The following is a 23,283-nucleotide window of genomic DNA, read 5'->3' on the forward strand; positions in this document are numbered from 1 at the left end:
TCCCTGACTCATGCCTTCTCCGAGGCTGGATTATCTCTCTCTTAGGGACTTTGTTTCTCCTCTGTGGCGGCCCTTGTATGCTCCACACATTTTGTTCGCCCCTCCACCCTGCCCTCTGCTCGCCTCCCCGCCTCCCACCAGTGCTTCTTCATCATCCACATTCGCGCTCCCGCCCGGACTCATCCAGACCTGTGCGTGGGAGCCTAAGATGTAACAGGAAGGCTGGAGACAAGGGGAGAACCTGCTGGACTGTGGGAAATAAGCAGAGACAGTACCAAGAAGTGCAGGTCTCTGACTTTCCTCAACAGAACCTTAGAAAAGTGCGTTTAATCCTAACCAATTGGCAGAAAACATCCAAAGTCATTGAAGTAGCCAGGTGAAAATAATATCAGCAAGGTCTATAGCCCATTCATTAGCCCCGGAACACAAACGGGTTACTAACTGGGAGTGGGCTAGTTGGCCTTTCTGGGCCTGATCTGTGCTATAAAGAAGAGATTAAGAAATAGGGGTTCTTTGTGGGCAGGATGACTCTGAATGCTTAGGTTAGGTTGTGGGATGCCAACGCGCTTTGTGGGAAATATCTAGGTTAGTAATTCCTACTCTTATTTTTGCAACACTCTGCATATTTTTTAATTCTCTCAAGATGGGATGAGTACCACAAAATTAGCTTAGCTATAAACAGTGAATATGTTGTAGAGAGTCTGAACATACAGCCTACATTTTCTGGGACACTTCTAATTTTAAGAATTCTGGCCGGCTAACAAAAACACATTTATGATCAGATTGTGTATCTTTTCTGAGCTTCAGAAATTTTGTCCTATTGCTCATGCAGCATTTTCAAGAGAGGAAAAGAGATGGAGAAAGGACACGTATGGCTGTAATATTCTTGAACTTCAAAATGGTAAGATTCATTCCTATCATATCATGTAAGGACTGGTTCTTTCATGTAATAAATTGGTTCTTTCACGTAATAAATGAAGTCAAATTGCTCTCCACTAGTGTCCCTTCCTCCAAATCCTTGGAGTTGTGATTATTTCCTTGGATTTGTGATTTTGGGGGCAATGGGGCCTAGGGAAATGCCAACTAAGGAAGAAAAATTGCCAATCACTAAATAGCAGGTTGGTAACCCTAATTCCCAAGCATTTAAGCCTCAGGCAGCTTTCCGATTCTGAATCCCTTCACCTGGGAGCTTGCTTCCACCTTTGGACTGAGCTGTCACATGTACTATACTTGAGTCAAGATCAAGATTTGTGATCAGGACTCATTCTTGCTGCCTTGCACAAATTGGTCCCTGAATAGTGGCAAAAATGTAAGATTTCTTCAGGCTCCAGGTCAAGCCCGAATGGCCCTGCTGCCCTCCCTCCCCATCCCTCTCCCACGAGACCTGGGTCCAACCCCACAGGAGACTCTCTCAGTGGTTGAAACACTGGTGCGAGTCGTTCTCTCCATGCTTCTATTTCTGAAATCCTTAGACACCTCCTCGAAGGCAGCTCTCTACTCTTCCCCTCATCCTCTCCTCTCCCCTCAATATTCTTTTGTGATTTATTTCCTCAGACTTTCCCCTTCACTTGGTAGAGTTCCCCTATCTATTTCAATTATTTTCCAAAACTCCCATTGGAAACAGACTCTTCCATTTTGGCCTTCTAGTGTGGAAGCTGCTCTTCTCCATCACCCCACAATTACTGGGGCTTGGCAGGGGAGGTGGATATTCTTCTACTGACTACCTCCCACCGATACCTCCAATCCATTACTCCTCCAGTCTCATTCGAAAAATGTCCACTCTTTTGCTCCCCCTCCTGTAATGCGCACACATTCCCATAACCACCACCTCCCTCTTGTTCCTTCTTCTATAGTCTCCAAGTTTTCCCTCTTATACATGAAGTACTTTTTCATCTTGCTTATGTACTTTCTCTCTATACCAACTCCCAGGAGAAGTTATCGTTATGTCCATGTGAAAAACTCATGCGTATTAGTTAGACTTGGTTTGGCTGTACATAAAATACCCAGATAAGTGGCTTAAATAATAGAGTCCTCTCACTTAAAATAAGCCTAGAAACTAGGAAATTCAGGACAGGAATGGTGAGTCTGTGTTGCTGGAGACATCTTCTGTTTTTCTGCTCCACCATCCTGGCCTTGGTTTTCATCCTTAAAATGGTCTCATGGTCCAAACTCACTGAAAGAAAAAGAGAGGAAAAGAAATGGCACACAGGTGTATCCTCCAGGTGATTGCTTGCTTCAAAATTTTCCCTAGATCCCGCCCCCACTCAATGACATCTACTAACATATAATCTTGGCCACCATAATTGTAAAGAAAGCTGAGAATTTTAGTCTTTTAACTGGTCTCATTGCTCTTCTGAGTAAAGTCAAGGTAATATTAGTATTGTATGGCAGCTAACATTCTTGCCCTGTGACTCCTGTCCAATATCATTGACCTTCATTTCTACTCGACTTCAGCAACTTATTCCCTTGGCTATTCTATGAACTTTGTTACCCTGAAACCCTTCATGTTCTGATCTATTTATTAAGTTCTAACATTCTGCTCTCTGACTTTCACCACCTACCTTGCAACGTCTGTCGTTTTATCCCATGGAGACATCAAATCAAGTCCCTTGATCCTTCTATTTTCCTCTTCACCACTGATAAAATGTTATATCAGTTTAGGTTTTCCAAGAGCCAGACACCAAGATGAAATTAGATGTACAAGAAGCTTACTGAGGGAAATTCTGTGGAGGTAAAAGGAGGAGGGAGCAGGAATAAGCAGGGAGAGCCTCGGAACCATGATATAGGTCTTACACCTGTACAAGGAGAGAGGGAAGTGGCGTGAAAAGGCAGAGCCTCTGACTGCAGCACAGTTTTGAGAAAATCTCAGTCAGGTCATTGGAAAGTCCCTGAGCCAGCATTGCCCATGAGATGGATCCCGTGCTGGGAGAAACAGCCCAGATCCAGTGTTCCCTCTGGGCTCTACTTCCCTTTTTGACCACCCACACTTTTATCTTCATGCCCTTCAATGCATATGCCTCTCCTGGAATCTCTGCAGAAACTCTCTGCCTTCCTTCCCGTATCCTTTATTATTTGCTTTCTATTTCCTCCAGGTCCTTGCCTCATTAATTAGTCCATTTGTTCTTGCTTCTTTACCCTACCAGTAAGAAGGAACAGCAGTATTGTAAAACAGCACAGTGGGGGCTGGAAACTGCAAGGAGTTTGTTAAGGCTGGAGCAAAATGTGCGAGGTAGGGAATGCTTCACGCTGTAGGCAAGAGGGCTTGTGGGCTCCGCCAAATAGCTGGACCGTTATCACATGACAGGGAGGTGTGTGCCACTGAAAGGAATTAATCAGGAAATGACAGATTAGCATTTCAGTTGCATCACGCTGCCTGGGGGCAGCAATAAGAGAGAATTTCATAGAGCAGAAATTGGGCCAAGGCCTGGAGAAGACCCATTAACAGATCGGCACAGTGGGCCTGGGAAAGTGAGAATAAAGATTGTAAAGAAGAGACCTGCAAACAAAAGTGAAAATGGGAAGTGGACACTAGGATGTGTTTTAGATGTCCTGAAAGTCGGGCTCAGCTTTTGCAGAATTTTTCTTCGCTTCCCCTCAGGCAGCTCACATCCAGCACCTCCCAAATGGACAATTTTATCTCCTCCAATATTCTCTATTGCTTGGATGTCAAAGTCAGCTCCACCCCACTTTGTACCTCCGGGGTAATCAATCAATTCTACCTGATAAACATCTCTAAAGCATATTCCTCGTCCCCACCCTGATTGTTCTGTCCTTAGATCTGACTTGGCTGGACCACTATGGTACACTGCTCCGTGGTCTCCCGGCCTCTACTCTTCCACCTCCAATTCATCCTCCACATTGCTATGAATGGCTTACAGGCATACTTGGAAGATGCTGTGGTTTCGGTTCCAGACCACTGCAATAAAGCAAATACCACAGTAAAGTGAGTTGTACGAATTATTTTGGTTCCTCAGTACATGCAAAATTATTTTTACACTATACTATAGTCTATCGAGTGTGCAATAGCATTATGTAAAAAAAAAAAAAAAACCACTGTATATAACTTAATTAAAAAATATAACCATCACCTGAGCCTTCAGCGCATCATAATCCTTTTGCTGGTGGAGGTCTCGCCTTGATGTTGATGAAAACACAACGTTTGCAAAGCATAATTAAAACGAAGAGCAATAAAACAAGGTATGCCTGTATGCCATTCCCCTGATTTCAATCTTTCAACGGCTTTCTTTTGCTACAAGAAAAACAACCAAGCTCTGTTCTTACACGTAAGACCTCCCGCCGCCGTGCTGCAGAACGCCCCTGGAGATTCTAGCCCACTCCTCTTGCCTGCAGTGCTGTGCTCTAGTGACAGAATACCTGTGTTGTTCCTCACAGCTTCATTCTTTTCATATGCTCAGCTCTCTATCTCCAGCGTCCCTATCTTCCTTACAATCCTAGTGCACTCTCATTTTTTCTTAAAAACCTGCCATTTTCAGATTCTCTTTCTGAAGTCTTTTTTATACTTCTGCTCATTTTACCTTGTGTTATAATTACTCCTCCCAACCACAAAGGCAGGGGTCATGAATATTTTGTTTCTCTAATGCATCTCCAGGACTTAGAATAATTCCTGGTACACATAATAAATGCTCAATAATTATTTATTGTGTAAATAAATACCTATTTTGTCTATTCTGTCACATTTATCTCTTTATTCTCCCTAATAACTTGCAGGTAGTTTTTCAAAGTTACTGAGCTAGGAAAGTTGATCTACTAACTTCTTACTGTATTGGAAACAAAATTACTTTTCCAAGTTTCTCATTTCATTTATGCCTAGTAAGGAACCTGTCACACAATAAGTGTTTGATAAATGCCTGTTTAATTAATTGGAAATGAACCTTTCAGCTCTCTGGGTATCACATGCATATTAACAGCACTGGACAAAGGGAAATGCAAAGGGGAAAGTGATGATTTATCAACCTAAACTACTTCCCTACCTCTGACAGATCCAACAATGTTATCTAGCCTATGAATACACTGTGCTGCTCTCAGGACTAATTATAACCAACAGGATATTACAGAGGTGCATGCTATCAGATCGTAGTGTCTCTCTCTCTCTCTTCAGTTGTTGATTTTCAGAGTCCAGGGCTCTGGGCACCTATAGAAAGAAGCTGCAGGAACTGGTAGAGATCCAAACTATGGACAAAGACTTAGATCTTTGCTGCAGGCGAAAGCACAACGCATTATCTAGAAAACAATCGAGACTTCAGGGGTGAGCGAGCAGTAAACGGGGGGCCATCGTCAGGAGTCCTCCCTTGAACTTAGAAATAAGGAACAGTTTTAAGAACAGAACCATAGAAATGCATCTTGTAAGGGTGGAACTGAGAGTTTCTTTCTGTCAAAATGTCACGGCATCACCTTGGGTGAAATCAGGTTGTATTCATGTGTAAAATTGATACAGACACTCTGCAAGGCATTTGTGTATCTAAAAAGAAAAAAAAAAGAGGGGGTATATATCAAAAGATGGTGAACAACATAAATCAGAGGGTCTGCCGTGAGGATCCTGTATTGTCTGCCCTGATTGTGGGTACCCTGGTCCATTGTTAACCCGTGCAGTCCCAGGGGCCAGTATATCTCTACAGTAGACAAGAGTGATTAGACTGTCAGAGCCTGATGCCATATGATCTCTAATTCCTTTGCTCTGATTCATGCTTAGCACATGCCCTTCTAATTGTAGTTTGATTTCTCCTATAGGATGAAAACCCATTGAGTATTATACTCCATCCGTCAATTGCCTTTCTCATTGTCATTAATACCCCAGCCTTTTGATTCTCTCCTCAGTTTTTTGTGAATTAAGCTACGGTGAGTATTACCTCCAGGATTACTGACAGAGTCAACTTTCTGAGCCTAGACCTGAGAGCAACACCTAAGAATGGCATTGTAAAAATGCTAACCACAGAGGCCTCTTGGTAGGCAGGTACTCAGCCAGCCTTTCCTATGGCATAACGCTATCTGGATAAAGGTTCTTTCAAGCTGTCACCACAAGGCCAGCTGTGTGGATAGCTGAATGAATATCTACTAACAAAGTTATGTGTACATAAGTGTATGTACACAAGCACAGGTATCCAGAAAAATGTAACTTCTTCACAACACTGGGTCATTAACCTGCTATACCACATAGTCTTTCATTAGTTCATTGTCACAGAAGCTTCCTCAAAGTCAATGTTGAATGGATAGATGCATCAATGAAGAGTGAGTGAATAAATATTAGCTATCTAATTTTGACTTTGAACTTAAAAGCTCGCAGGTATTAGTACAAATTTAAAGAGCTAGTGCTATGGTCTGAATACTGTGTTCCCCCAAAATTTATATTTAAAATCCTGACACTCCCCCCCCACGCCCCCCGCAACCAAAGATGATGTTATTAGGAGGTGGGGCCATTGGGAGGTACTTAGTCAGGGTGGAGCCCTCAGAAATAGGATCCCTTCCACCATCTGAGGAGACAGAAAGTCTTTGGACTATGAACCAGGAAGAGGGCCCATTACCCAACCATGCGGTCCCTTGATCTTGGACTTTCAGTCTTCAGAACTGTGGGAAATAAATTTCGGTTGTTTATAAGCTACCCAGCCTGTGGTATTTTGTAATAGCAGCCCAAATGGACTAAGACAGCTAGGAAATATGATCTACTAATTTCTTACTGTATTAGAAACAAAAGCCTTTTTCTAAGTTCCTCATTTCATTTAAAAGATGACTTTAGGGAATAGCTAAATTCAGAATAGAGCCAAATTATAGAGTATTATGGATTTTCCCTTAACAAAACAAAGAGAAATTATCTGTTTAAAACCCCTTACATTAGAAGACAATGACTTAAGCAAAGGAAAATTTAAAAGCTGTGCTAAAAGAAACATTTCAAGATTCATACCAAGAGGGTGAAGATTCTCTTAATCCATGAGTCTTATATTGACATCAGTGGAGAAATGAAGACCACGAATAATATTTAGACCACAATTTTCATTTCTGCAGAATTGAAAATCTGGGTAGTTTTCATGACTCATATTTTTATTAAGACACCATTTTAAATCCACATATAAAAGTATTTGGGGGTGGTAAATTGTACATAATACTAGTGACTTGTTATGTGGCACATCAGTTAAAACTCAGCTGGTGAACAAAATGACAGCATCGTTTTTTCAATACCCCATCACAAGAAGTAAGGAATTTCCCCGAGTCACCAAGTGATTATTCAGATTAATTGAGATAAAACTATAATAAGCTACAGACAAAAGTCCCCGCCGTGGCCTCGTGCTCTCAGAATGGTGGTGGCAGAATGAACTTGGAGAAGAGCCTTGCAGTCCAGGTTTCCTTGACAACCGCTCCCAAAGAACCAGTGTTCAAAGATAGGTTCCAGCAAAGCACCGAAGAAAACTAATTGATGATCGGGCTCCCATATCTAAGACAGCATTGAGATTTGATGATATTGTGTGAACTATTCCTGAATTTAAATGGAAACGTAGGTGGATATGTGTTGTAAATCTCACTTCTCTTCCTTCACTGTTATTTTTTCGTGGAGTTCCCCTGTCTTTCTCAGTTCCAAAATCAGAAACTCCTTTATAAAAAGGATAACAACCACAGTTAAATTGCTATCTTGGAAAAATCTAACCTAGAAAATCATTATTTCTCATTCAAAACCAACAGTCCCACCCAAGGGTCAGCAGGTAAGCTGGGCAAAAGTGAGCGGCAAGTGGGAGGTGGTTTTGAGGGATTTCACCAATACTCTTAAAAATCTCCTTGTGTGTGCGGGTGTGATGGATACCTCAGCAATCCTGGTGTACTGCCAAAGCACCAGGAAATTAGTCCAAAGCACAAACTGTCACAAAAACACGAGCATACTCTGAGGAAGAGAAGGTGACAGTTCTCCTATCGGCCTCTTTCTCATTGGCTCACAGAACAGAGACATCTCAGCAAGCAATTCCAAGTGCAGAGAAAAACCCGCATGCACACAGTAGAGACTTTGGAAAGGGGTGGAGACAGAGATGCCACGAATGACTGTGAGGATAAACAACACGAAGAACCTCAATGCTTTGGAGCAAAAGAAACCCTCGAGGTGGCATAATGGCATTACTAAGCCAATTCTGGTCACCCAAATAAGAGAGACCAGAAATGCAATTACTCCAACCTTTAGGAGTGAATATATAAAATAAGAAGCCAGAGGGAAAGCAAACCAAAATAAAGATTTAAATGAACAGAAATACCCTAAGAAATTGCCTTTCTTTTTTCTTGTTTTCTTACTGATATTTTAGATGTCTTTCCCCAAATGTGCAATTATCTCAGCAGAAAGAAATAAAATATGAAGTTGCGGTGCACACGTTTTGCAATGGATGAGAGCAGATACAGAAATCAAGGGCTGAAAGACAGTAGCTAGACGCCCGCTTTCCCAGTCACCTGTGTGGCCTATAATGCAGAAAATTCAACAGGTCCTTCAAACACTGAGCCTAAGAAAAGCACTTTGAATTATTTTATGTTAAAGAAGACCACTTTTTCTCAACAACAGCAAATCCATGAGAAGTTACAGTCCTTTCACTGCAGGACGGCCAAGTGTAAACGTCCTAGTAGGAGCCACTTGAGTTGTGTGATTTGATGCCTCTCTCATATGGCTGGAGAGGCCAGAGATGTGTCTGCATGCAATAACCTCGGTCAGCCTGGCTGTTTGGCCATCATGCCATCACATCTCAGCCAGAGGCGCTCACTCCCTGTCTGAATATGAGTATATAGTAACGGCACAGCTCACAACCTTTGCCTTCTAAGAAAAGAACTCAACTCTAAAGGCATTTCTTGCAGTTTGGCCATTTCAGGAAATGATTGATTGCCTCCAAAGAAAAATAATTTGAATTATTTTTGCTTAAATATTTTTAAGCAACAAATTAATTCATTGTTGGTGAAGGTATGGAGAAATGATTGTTGCCTAATCATCAGTGGGGAGTGTGAATTGATACAAACTTTCTGGAAGAAAATCTGGTTATGTGTATCAACATTTAAAAGGAAGTAACCAGACAAAATATATCTATAATCTGACATTTCCCATCACCCACTGTCACTGTCACCTCTCTGGTCCAGGCCACCATCACCTTTTTGCTGTAAAAGCCTCCAGATTGCCCAGTAAGCTTCCACCCTGACCCTTCAGCCTATACTCAACAAGCAGTTGGATTGTATCACACCTCTTGTCACACCCTCCAATGACTTCCCATTTCATTAGGACAAAAGCTTTACAAACAGCCTTTCGAGGCCCCCTCCTCCCGTTCCTGCCCCATTCTGTCAGACTTCATCTTCAACTTCTCTCCTCCTTGCCGGTTGCACTCCAGCCGGATCAGCCTCCGGGCTGTTCCTGAGCCCGCCAGGCGTGCTCCTGCCTCTGGGCCTTTGTACTTGCTGTTCTCCTCACCTGGAAAGGCTTGCACTTCTCTGTCCCACTTCCACCCTTCTTTCACCAACTCCAAGTCTTTTCTCAAAAGCCATCTTCTCGGTGAGGTTTTCTTAGTCTGTTCTATTTAACATCGCAATGTTCCCTCACTTCCTATTCCTCTTTCCGGTTGAACTTTTCTCCATAGCATTTCTAGACCTATCACTATCTTATACCCTATGTACTAGCTGATGATTTTTATTTAAATATCGTGTAAAAGAAAAATCCCCATAACTCTGGAATGCCTGGGGAGTACCCAGGCAGTTGATCTCTGAATTATATAAACTAATTAAAGAATTCATGAATGTCATTAATAAATCAATTCTCTTGCTTTCTAGTTACCACTCTCTCCATAAATAGCTATAATTGATATTTATCTATGTCATGCTAATATCTCCAGAAGGGAGAAACAATTAGCCACTATGAAAGATAATCATTTGTTAGTTCAAGGTCTTCTATGTCTTACTGATGGGGATCATAACTCAGTGACAGATGGACACTGGGTCTTGCTGTACAAGGTGGGATGTAGGAAATGTAATTCTTATGTGCAAATTAAAACATACTATAATTAATTAATTTAAGACAGGCAAGGCATCTTCTCAAAATCCTATTTAATGAATTAAACTATTTCCTGGATAACTAACCAGTACGGCTTCAGCCACAGCAGTAATCCCATTCCGTTAATTTTACAGTATTATAATTTATGTAGTCTTGTTTATTGCTTTCGTTAATTATAAACTTCTCAAGGCCAAAGCTTATGGGTGTGTGGAGGGGGGCGAATCTTCTATTTCCCTTAGCCTGTGTGGCAGTCAGGAATTCAGTCCAGAATCATTTCCAGATGGCTCCCTGTGTGTTGATGCTGAGGACACATCATTGGGCAAGCTGAACAAGGGCCTCCAGCATGATGGAGAAGACAGAGTTTGGACAGGAGCCCCGAGTGTTGTGAAAGCAAGCAGAGCGAGCCCATGGCATGTGACTGGAGGACCTAACCTTGCAGAGGGTCCCTGGGGTTGGGGCAAGCGCCAAGAAACAGCTCTCTGAGAAGTGGGGCTACACTCTGAGTTTTTTTGGCAAAGGCAGTGGAGAAGGAGGACTCTTCAGGCAGAGGGAACAGTGTGTGCAGAGAAAGAGCCGAAGTGTCACGAAGGATAAAATGTTCCAGAAGCAGAAAGAAAACTCATAAGACTGGAAAGGTAGATACTGTCTCAGAGTCGGTTGGGGTGTGGAGACAGTTGGACTTGATCCTAAGGGCAAAGGAAGGCAGTGAAGGGTTTAAGTCAGGGGTCAGTTTGATCTGTGCCCTGTGGTCAGTCGATTTCTGCAGGCTTTTGATTTTCTGACCATGTCCTTGACTAATTAATTGCTATGCTGTTATGTAAGAATCATTCCAGATTCATTTTCCAGGACTTTTAAGGGAACTCATTAAATCTGTTTTATTCTCGTTCGCACTTATTTGTAAGATATAAAATAGATTTTAAATAACACCTCAAGAAACTAATCAGTAATTACTTAGGGAAAAAAAGGTTATATGTCACGTGTAGCTCTCTATACTCTTCCATATTCTCCTACTAGAGTCGTGTAAGCAGAATTGTATAGTATTCAGAAAAGCATGGATTCTGGAGCTCGGGTTCAAATCCCAGCACTGCCACTTTCATATGTGAACTTGGGCAGGTAACCTAATTTCTCTGCACCTTGGTTTCCTCATTTATAAAATAGGGGATAATAATAGGATCTCATAGACAGGGTGACCACATAATTAATTCAAATGGACATTTTAGAGACAAAGGGAGTATTAGCCTAAGTCAATGTGTACAAAGTACTTAGAATGTGACTGGCACACTGGTTATTAATATTATTGAGATGCTTTCATTTGTTCCTAAGAAGACTAGAACCACCAACTGATTTTAAATGCCAAAGTGGTTGAAAGGGAGAATTGAAAAAGATTCAAAACCACATTGTACTGTGGCAGACTCGAAAGTATTTTAACTTGAAGAGAATTATCTTTTGACAAAAATTTAAACAAAGAAATAAAAAACTAAATAAAGTCAAACCAGAACTATGCTTAGAGAGACAAATTCTTTTGGTGGGCAATACAGGTCAAATACAACAACATAAATACTTTGTAAAATGGGGTTTAAAACTATCTGACCTACAGCTTTGGGTGTTAATCCATCAGAACATCAATTAGATGAGAACTTAATTTAGTTCTGATTATTAAAGTAATAACTGCTGGTTATAAAAAACTGAAGATGAAAAACAAAGGAAATGAAAGTTATTCATACTCATACCACTAAAAATAACCACCACTAACATTTTGCTACATGCTCTTATATGCGATATGCCACTTTTTTTGTATGTTTTCTCCTGTGTGCACACATTTATATGTCTATCTATTTATTTATCTATCTTTTCAAAATTAAGATCATTCTACAAGTGCATGTGTATTAGTTTCTCATGGCTGCCATAACAAAGTACCAGTAACTGGGTGTCTTAAAACAGCAGAACGTTATTCTCACACGGTTCTGGAGGCTAGAAGTCTGAACTTGAGATCTTGGCAGGGCCATGCTCCCTCTGAAGACTCTAGAGGAGGAGCCTTCCTTGCTCCTTCTAACTTCTGGTCATTGCCAGCAATCTTGGCGTTCCTCTGCTTGTGGCAGCATCACTCTGATCTCTGCCTGTCTTCTTCATGTGGCCAAATTTTCCCTATGTATTTCTGTCTCTGTATGTTCACATAGCTTTCTTATAATACCAGTCACTCAATTTACAGCCTAACCTAGTCCAGTATGACCTTATCTAAACTAATTATATCTGCGAATATCCTATTTTCCAATAAAGTCACATTCTGTGGTTCCAGGTGAACATGAATATTTGACACCTTTCGACCCAATACAGCATGTAATGAAAATATCTGACTTTACAGTGTAAGATACAATACTATCTCTCCAACCCATGGTGTCCCAAAGTGAAATATTTGAATCAAGATTCACAGGTAGTTCAATCTAGCTTCCTTCCATACTTGCCCTGCAGAATATCTGCTTACTTACTGGGGTATGGGTGGAGTACTTTAGACATCATCCAGGATGAAGGGAGTTAGCCATTGTATTGACCATTTTGTAAAGTCAGCATTTACACAGCCATGTCCCAGAGCACATACCTGTCTCCAAGGTGCTACCCTAGCATAAACTCATGTTTTCATGGCCATGGGCCTAGGCTATCACTGACACTTATTGTCTCAAGATACAATAGACTACCAGTCCTATCTCTTTCCACCCTCAAAGTAATTTTATTTTGAAAGACCACTTGCCTTATCCTGACCATGAGCCTTAGTCAGAGCCTTCCCAATCCACCCCTAAAGAGTAGTCTAAATTTGGGTTTCAGGAATAAATTATTAGAGTTTGGGTCACTTTCCCCTCAGAAGGCCCCTAGGCTCCTTATGCAAATGAGAGCTCATCCTCCCTGGGACAACTGGCACTAGGAAGCACTGGGAGGACACCTTGGCTCAACCGCAGAAAATATACTGTCCTTCCCTCAGGCAACAGATGCTTAACTGCCTTCATATGGTTCAGAACAAGTTAATGGCTATTAAGTAATGTTTGTCTCAAGAAGAAAAGTGTGTGTCAGGAGGCTCGGGGTCTCCTCCTACAGAACTGGGGGTCTCAGGCATCCTTTTAAGTTTCCCCCAGTGGGGGCTTCTTTTGAAACTTAGCATTGCATCAAGATTTGCATACTATCCTGTCACAGGGCTAGACTATAACTTGTTTAACTGTTCCCATATTTTAATACATTTAGGTGTTTCCCATCATGAATTAAGTGGGATTTAAAACCCCCATTCACTTAACAAATATTCATTATGTATTCAGTAGATATTAGTCAACGTTCTAGGCTCAAGGGGTCTAAAGGTCTTGTTCTCAAAGAGCTTACATTTTAGAGATGAAGGAGGACAGCAAACAAGCAAATGTAAAATATAATACCTTCATAATTACAATGAATTAAAGAAAGCAGAGCAAGGTGATAGAGTAACAGAGGTTCCCATTCTAGGGCAACGAGTGAGAGGGGCCTAACTGAAAAGCAGAGGTTTGTTACAAACCTGCCCAACATGGTAGGCTGGAGAGGTTCTTTATAAAGCATACAGCACTCACATGAAGTTTTGTCTTTTTTGTCTTTATTGTTTGTTCACTAATTATATCACATATGAATATAAATAAAATGAAGATCTCTCCATGAAGCGACATTATCACTTAAATCAACATAAGTGCAATTTGCAGGAGCAGATGATGAATAAACTAGATTAAAAAATCAATGGCTGCTCAAAAAATTACGATTAATGTTATATCTACTCCATGAAATATGTATTACTAAACTGAAAGAGCAACATCGAAAACTATAAAAAGTGGCCACCAAATCACTTTCAGTTAAGATACAACTGAATCTATTTGTAACGTGTTTTTTTTGTTTTCAGAGATCTGACAATTTTTTGCCCCTCAAAGTTTTGTCATCAAAATTGGTACCAAATGAAAATTGGCAAACTACTCAGACTTTTTCACACCCCATCATCACAATTTACTTACTAAAAAGAGTGAGTTGCCTTTAAAATATTGTCCTAAATTTCAAATACCTAATTATGTTTGTCACTCTGAAAACCAAGCTCATCACTATCCCATACTTCATGCTGCAACATTTTAGAAGCCAGATGTCCTGAACTTGAGTTTTAATGTGTGTGTGTGTGTGTGTGTGCGCGCGCGCGCTCGCGCGTGCGTATGTGTGTGTTCTGGTTATCAATTTAGGCTGTGTAACAAACAACTCCAAAACCTGGTGGCTTAAAACTGCAATCATTTCACTATACTTACTCCCTGTGGGTCAAGAATTTAGGCAAGATTTGACTGGGCAGTTCTTGTGCTTTATGGAACAACAAATAGGTCACTAAGTGGTATCCAAGAGAGCCTCACATATTTAGCTCCTTGGAGGGGATGACTAGGAAGCCGTGTCCCCTCCCCTCTCCATATAGTCTCAAGGCCCTTCCTCATGGCTCTTCAGCAGGACAGTCATACTTCTTACATGGCATCTCAGGACTCCAGGCATATGTCCCAAGGGACAAGGGCTAGAAACTGCCAGTCTCATAAGGACAAAGCCAGCAAACTAGCACAGGGTCACCACCACTGTACTCTATTGATCAGAACAGTCACAGAGACGACCAGATTAAGGGGAGGTGACATAGACACCCCCCCCAAATAGGAGGGATGTCAGAGAATTTGATCTTTGATCTATTACAGTATATATATATATATATATATATATTTTAACTTTTATTATGAAAAATGTTAGATGTATATTAAAGTAGAGAAAATACTATATAAACCTATCATCCAGCTTTAACAGTTTTCAATTCATGACTGGTTTGTTTCATCTCTACTCCCTATCCATTTCCTCTAGCCCTATATTATTTTAAATCAAACCTCATCTTAATTCTTCCATTAATGATAAGTTTTAAAGTGCTATGATGAACAGAGGACAGAACAATTTTTAGAGGGAAATATCTGTTCATTTCAGGAGATTTTCTTTTATTAATACCAAGCTGCTCTTACCTCTTAGAAGATGCCTTCCTTCCAAAAAACTTTAAGTATTTGAACAGCCACTTTCCCATGTAGCTTCTGGGGAAGCACTAACTGGACTCAGAGTCAGGGAACCTGGGTTCTCTAGTACCTCAGCCACTGATCAGCTACATGATAATAAAAATGATCACAACTAACTTTTACTGAGTCTTTACTTGCTACTCTGCATTCATTGTTTCAATTCTATTATTATTCTCATTTTACAGATAGGATTAGAAAAGTTAAGCAACTTGCCCAGGATCAAAGAATGGCAGAGGTAGGATCTTATTCAAATTACCTCGAGGCTCCCATTTCTTCCTCTGTCACATGGTGTCTATTATCCAAATTCAACCTTGTTCACTGGGGAATAGTATATTAAAGGCTCAACAAACAACTCTGAAAATATTGCAAATGCCAGTCATGAAAGCCTTTAAATAGGTAATATATTTTCATGATTCAAAAATCCAAACAATATAAAGTAGTGAAGAGGCTGGCTCACACTCTTGTTTCCATTTATCTCATGCCCCTATTCACTTTTTCTGTACAAGTAAGCATCTAATTATTATTTATTTATGCAAATAAGCAAATGTGAATATGTACATTCCTCTGTTCCCTCTTCTTACATGAAAAGTAGCAGTTTGATCTCTGTGGAAGTTATTCCTCTGCCTGCAAATAGATATCTAGTACTTGATTTTGTAGATGCACTACCATTTATCTAACAAGTTCCCAATTGACAGATATTAGATTCTCCCTCTTATCTATAGCCATGCCATCCTAAACATGCCGGATCTGGTCTGATCTTGGAAGCTAGGCAGGGTCAGGCCTGGTTTGTACTTGGATGGGAGACCACCTAAGAAGACTGAGTGCTGTAGGTGTTTAAAAAACAAAAAGAAAGAAAGAAAATAATAGATTCCCCCTCCCCAGTTTTTTGCTATTACAGACAAAGCTTTATTTTTGTGCATATGTTGTGAGAGAAACAGTCAGTAGGAGAACTTCTTAGTTCCTTGTTTTGTTCAGCGCTGTCATTCCTTACTCATTTTTGACATTTACTTCAGGAAGAAGTTCATCAGGCTTAACGTAAAAAATTTATCCTTTCTTTTGGAGTCTTCTCATCAGGGAATCCCCAGGGACCTGAAAATTAGAGCCCACAGATGTATAATTACCATTGTCACTTTTTATCAGTTTTGTCTGGGTTTGCTTGTTTTAAAACTGCCTAAGCGACTAGAACCTTGTGAACAGATTGGTCCAAAGTTAGGTATCTTAGAAGAATTGCTCCTGAGTCGACTAAGGACTCAGAGACATCCATGACTGGCTGACCTAAAAAGAGGGAGTAGGAGGCAAAATCCAAGGCAAAAAGGGAGGTACCTCATGACTTTGGAAGAATACCTTCTCTGTGCTTTCCTTTTCCACTTCTCTCCCAGATGGGAGGTGATTCCACAGCTGACGTTAGTTAAGTAGGCTGAGTTTGTTGTGGCTTAGGTACATAATATCAAAGACATCGCTAGAACTCTACAGCTCTCTTCTCTTTGCCACTGCCTGAAAGTCTTCACTTTTACTGCAATTAGTCACTGCCTAAAATTCCACCAATCACAGATTCATTTGGGTTAAAATCATCTCATTTAAATGGTAAATATCTTTAGTCATCATGCTTTAAAGTAAGTTGATTTACTAATTACTCTATACTAACACCCGATGTGGATCCACCATGCTGAACTAGAATGTCCTGAGGGTTGAGGAAGGGGGATAGAATGCGTGTGATAATTTTGGAACAGGCAGGGGGGGGGGGGAAAGAGGAGTGGGAGGGGAGGAGAACTCCAGGATGCTAGAAGTGGAGCACTCTTATTATCTCATCAACAGAAGAGAAAGGAAGCAGAGAATAGAGACATACACAAGAAAACTGGATGGCTCCAAAGGGGATATTGTCCTCTTTGTAATTTTACCCAAGAGTGATCCTGTTTATTTGTACATGTCTACCAAGAATGTATCAGTTGCTTAACTCTGGATCTCACCACTGAATTGTTTGTCCAGGTTTATTATTCCCACTGTAAGTTGGAATGTCGAGATAGCAGAACAAGGTATACTCAGAAAGTAAATACTGGTATGTGTAGCTGTTTGGTTGGTGGCACCCTCAATGACACTATCCCATTGGCACTGTGGTTTAACCACAGAATATTTTTGTTTCATCGTCTGGATTTCAAAATTCTCTAACATATCATTACTCCTACACCAAGAACATGAAGAAACAACTCAGACTGGAGCAAAGTTTCTAAAGAAGGGATGGAGTGGGGAGGGAAATAAGCAATACACACATTTTTAAAGAACTAAGTTAATCATTTCCAAAATGATTCAACAGAAAAAAAAATCGCAGCTTCACGCACTTCTTAATTTCTCATCTTCTCCTCTGCAAAGACTTCCCAAGTAATTGAAGTCTTTAACATAAGGTGCCAAGCTGCCCTCTAAATGGCAAAGCAGCCTAATCCAGCATCTGTGTTTTGACAGATCAGCTTCTAGGAATCAGAGAAAATGCCATCATGTGCAGTGAACGCTTTGTAAGCCTGAGAGATATTAAGCAATAGCAATCTACTTCCCAAACTTCTCCTGCCAGGGCATCTTTTGACATAAACTCTCTGGGTCTCCTTCTGGCTTTAACTTCCCCCAATTTAAGTATTTCTTCCTCTTCTGGCCATAACGATACTGTATACATTGATCCCTTCCTCCCTTCTCACCCCACATGTCATAAATAGTACTTCTCCAACAATATCCCGTTCAGCTTTTATTTTGTATTTGCATTATACCACATTCTTATGTCCCCTCTGGAGGATCCTGTGGCTGAGCTGTGTGTGAAAGTGTTTGAAGAACATTTTAAATAGTGATGGTCACCTGTAGACATGATCTAAGTGATTCCCCCAAGGATTTCCCCAACCCCAGGCTTCTCTGATAATGCCCTGTGGAATAGGAAGAGGAAATTACACCATAGGGGCTGCCAAAGGATAAGAGAGCCTTTATGTGAGCATCTGAAGTGGCATTCGAATCAGATAGCTGAAGCATCGAGAAGAAGAAATTGAAAGGCAGGGAAAACAAAAACCAAGGGAAAGACATTGAGTCGCTTTACTATGAGTTAATGAAGGTTATGGAAGCTTGCTTGGGATTAGCATGGCACTCTGAATATCATGCAAGTAGCTAAAATGTGGGTATGAAAGCAGCCTAGCCAAGGCCAACCAGGGCAGCCAAGTGGAATCCTAATTTCACAGAGATATGATGACTCTCTTGGGGGAAAAATAAAGATTTGGAGGACTGCTAGTTGGGCTCCAGGAAGCTGTAATGAAGACTTCTAAACAGGAAGGGATCATTCAGGATGCCCTTGAGGAAAGGGTCATTCACTCTACCCTTGCTTTCTCGTGCAATGCCTTAGATGTTTAGAAAGACTTGAAGTTTCCACTTAAATGCCTGAGTTCTCTGCACAACTGAAGAAGGAATTAGAAATTGGAAGAGCAAGTTTCTTGCTGTTACCCCAGAGGCCAGAGATCTCTCCTATCCCTCTAGGAGAAAAACAGGGTCTACTTTGGGAATTGTTTTGGTTACACATTGCTGTATAACAAACTATCTCAGAACTTAGTGGTTTAAACAAGAATCATTTATTTGCTTGTAATTTTGATATCAGGTCAGGATTAGGCTGACATGGTTCATCTTTGCTCCATGTAGCATCTGCTGGGACGGCCTCAGTGGGACTGAGGACCTACCTTCAAGGTATCCTCCACCCATAGCTGTCAAGTTAGGGCTGGTTGGCAGCCAGGGCCTTGATTCTCTTCCACATGGACGTCTCCAAGTAGCTGCTTAGGTTCTCCCACAGCATGGAACCTGGATTCAAGAGGAACAAAGAGGAAGCTGACAGTCTTATATAAAGGCAAGGCTCAGAACTGGAACTCTCTATATATTCTGTTGCTCAGTGAATTTGTAGGCCCAGTACATATGAAGAGAGGTGGAGAAATAGATCCTATCTCTTGGTAGCTAAAGTGAAAAAGAATTTGCTGCCATCTTCAATATACTCCCTGGATAATGGAAAAGGCTAGCCATAAAATGTCAGAACAAATGGCTATCAAAGTAGAACTTCTAGGTTATCAATGAGGAAGTATTCTGATCCTGTGAGAAGGAAAGAAAAATAAATTTTGGAAGTTAAATATTCCTAGTGCTTTGCTGGGAGGAAGAAAATATAAAGGCCACTTTCGTTTTCATTGCTACTGTAATTCATGCTACTAATCTTACTCCTAAATTTGGGCAGCTGGGGGGACAAAAAATAGATATCTACAGCTAAAAGCTTCATAAGTTAAGAATGACATATGACAAATTATTCAATTCAAAAATATTAAGTTAAACTATTTACTATGTATCAGACAATATAACCGGTCTTATATTACTTATAAAGTTTTACAAAACATGGCTTCTGTCCTCAAGAAGCTTTTCAGTTGACGTAGCATTAGACAAACATGTGCCAAACACTGTGCTAGGTGCTTCCAGCTGGTGGCTGTCGAGACAGAAAGCACCACTGCCTCTGCCTTCATGGAGTTCATCATCCAATGAGGGAGAGACATACGGACATAAATATTACAATGTCATGTGATATCAATGACCCAGGCTCTGTAAATGATAAATTATACATGTGTATTATAGAAGAAAAAATGAAAATACGTAATCTAAAATGTTAATGATGGGATTATGGGTGTGCTTTTTTTCTTTTATACTTTAATATTTTCAAAAATGAATTACTTTTAAGATAGAAAAAATAATATATATTATTTTTAAGTGCAATATGGCATTTTAGTAGAGAAATGTGCATATTGTTCTGAGAGCTGAAAGGGGGTCTCGAGCTCCTTCTGGAAGGAGAAGAGAGAAGTTCACATCAGCTTCTTAGAAGAGGTGATATCAATCATGATTTAAAGGATGAATAGAAGTTGTGGTTGATATTTGTCTTTTGGTGGAGGTGGTATAGCCTTACTGAACCCTCTTATCTAGGGGAAATTATTGTGTGTGGTCCTGTTGGATCTGGAGAGCTTTGTTCCCTCAAGGGAAGTCAGAGAGATAAGAGACAGCATTTGTTTCCTTCCTGAAATCCAGGGAATGAGTACAAGACCTAAGTTCAGTCTATCAGTCTCCCCGACCAGGGTATTGAATCTTGTGCTAGAAGAGCAAAGACAGGATGGGTAGAATTCATCTACAGCAAAACTGGAGGGGTGCGGTGTGGTGATAGCGGCAGCTAAAGACAACAGCGCCCAACAGCAGTGGTGGAAGCGTCCTGCTAGAAACAGCTGTATTTCTTTGTCGTGGTTCCCTGTTCCTGTCTGTGTCCTAATCTTGGTTCTCTGGTCTCCTATTATTCTGCGAGTCCCCCAAACCCTTCTGACAAATTCCTTAAGGAGAGCCAAGCTTGGGTTCTGTTGTTTGAAATAACAAACTGAGAAAGGAGTTGTCTGGGCAGGGGAGTGGTGTAACAGAATCATAGCACATGCAAAGACAGAGAGTCCTGAAAGCCTGCCTGTAGTACAAGCCTGTGGTACCATCTAGAAAAAGAGACAAGATATACTCAGATATATATGCGATAGCAGGGGGCGGGGGAAAGTGCATGATAAATATTTTGAGGTGCAGAGGAAGACATAAGCGCTTGCTGCTGGGTTAGCAAAGATGAAGTGGAAGAAATGGAATCAGTTTAATCGTTAGAGAAGAGGAAGGAAAAGGGTATTTCAGGCAGAAAGAAAAGGATATACTGATTGAAAAGATCCATGTGTATTTAGGAATCTAAAAGTAAAGTAGTTCAAAGAAGCTGAAGCATGGAGGAGTAGCAAAGGAGCTCGGAAGGTTGGTGGGTGCTAAATTCTACTGGTGTTTCATACTAGGAGATAGACTTTGGACTTTATTTGTATAGGTGATAGGGAAACACCAGTTTATGAACAGGGAGTGTCATCATGCATGTGATGCTCTAAGATGCTAAATCTAGTGGCTATGGACAGAATGGTTAGTTAGGAGGCTGCTGCAATAACTTAAGATAAGTTGATAATGTCCTGAATTACACTGATGCCAGTGGGAACGGAAAAGAACTATGTGCAAAACATAAATAAGAATCTGCAAACTGACGCCTCCTCTGTTAAAAAGATTTTTAAACATGCATATGCACACAATCACTGTGTTTATAAATGGGCTGTGTTTATATATGTACAGAGTACAACACACAATGCTGGCTGTAATTCTCTCCAATTAATAAAGTGGTGAATTTATTCTACACAGTATGCAAAACAAATCAAATAAATAAAGTCAGGCAAAAATGCTCTGCATCATTCTATGAAAATGCTTGGAGTGTGTGTGAATGCATGTGTGTGAGCTTGTGGACATGGAACGCAGTATGCAGCAAAAAGCTTAAGCTATAGATGAAGTTCTCAAATTCCTCTGAGGAGTCAAACTGTTCCCCATAACTCTGCTCCTACTGCAGTTGGAGTTGGTGGTGAATACAAGTGACTGTTGCCCAAGTTGGTGAGAGTTCGCTGGGTTTGTCTGGAAAAGACTTTGACAATTCCAAGTACAGTGAAATTAAAATGTTCCTTAACAAGTAGAATGAGCTAAGGCGATTATGTGATTGACAGATTCAATTTACAACGCTCCTTTTATCATTCAATCAAGTCTATTGATTCTATTTCCTAATTATATTTGAAATTTGTATGCTATTCTAGTCTAACCCCTCACTGTCACCCCAAAACTCAACTCAAAACCACTTCCTGACCACAGTGTCATTGGTCAGAATTAGATCTCTTGGTTTCCCGCGGAGGGAATACATTGGTCGATTTGTTTGCCTTCATGATGCCTCCTTTCCAGCAAGCTTATCCCCATGGACCTTACTCTCTGAGCGGACAGAAATCAAGCCTTGTGACCCTGTCCTCAACCACATTTGGACCTGAATCGAGACTCACCTATCATATTCTCTTTCTCAGGAATTTGGAATTGAGACCCAATGACTCCAATTAGTTATGTGTTGGATCTGAAGACTGTATAGACTCTGGAGCTTGGCACCTTTTGAAGGACCCCACAGTGAACCACATGAAACAGAGCAATGAAATTATTCTGGAGAGAGAGAGGAATAAATGTACCCAAGGAAATAGAAATGAAAGTCCCCATTACCTCAGAAGGAATGAGAGGAAGAGAAGAGGGGAAGGAGGGGGTGGGAGAGGGAAAGGGGTAAGAGGGAAATGAAGAGGGAGAGGGAGAGAGGTGGCAAGACTACTAGCTACCCTGGTTCCAGATGTATTTCAGATCTAGGAACTATGGTTCCTGGATCTGGAGGGAACAGGGCGCACTTCCTCCTTGGGTTCCATGACATTTCTCTACATCCTTATAATGAGCCCTCCTTGATTTCAGCCAGTGACATCATTCCTATTCCTTGCCCCATGCTCTGCCTTAGCACTTACCATATTATACTGCAGCTGTTTATTTGCTGTTTCCCTTTCCTGGGCTTTGAGCTCCTTTGAGAGCAAGAACTTTGTCCTATTCGCCCTTCATACCCCCAGCACTTAGGGGAGTGACTGGCAAATAACAGATATGCAGTAAATTTTTAAAGAATACTTTGTTAGGGGTCAACCCTTTCACAAATTGTATTGATTCTGTCTTTATTGTAACTCAATTTTTTCACTAGGTTTTGAGATCATAGATGTTACACACAAGGGACATCTTCTGGGCTGTTCTGGGAGTCTCGAAATGTGGTACCAGGAGCTGGAAAATACTAGGTTCCTGGGCTGGAGGGAATCTTTTATAGAATATTATTCTATGAAAACCTGAGATAGTTCTGCAGTGAAAGATTGGCCACTCTCTTTTATTTAAAAACGTTATTTAACTTCACACACACAAATATTGTAGTAATACTGATGGAAAGCTAAATTTAAAAAATCATCTATAATGTCATTATTACAATAAAATAACCTGTTTTGATATGTTCATATCTCCTGCTAGTCCTTGTTTGTATGCATTATATAACTTTTACATGATTGTATTCATCATTCTGATAAAAAATGTTCTCCTTTTCACGTAATAGTTCAACATAATTATTTTTCTGTGTTGCTACAGAGATTTTCTAAGTTTTAATAACTCCATAATACCTTAATTGATTAGATATTTGTTAAATTATTTAAATTCTACTATGGCCATCCATATTTTCTTTTTCTTTCTTTCATTCTCTTTTTTTCTTTCTTCCCCTTTTTCCTTCCTTCC

Source organism: Rousettus aegyptiacus, unplaced genomic scaffold, assembly GCF_014176215.1.
Source record: "Rousettus aegyptiacus isolate mRouAeg1 unplaced genomic scaffold, mRouAeg1.p scaffold_m13_p_10, whole genome shotgun sequence".
Lineage (NCBI taxonomy): Eukaryota > Metazoa > Chordata > Mammalia > Chiroptera > Pteropodidae > Rousettus > Rousettus aegyptiacus.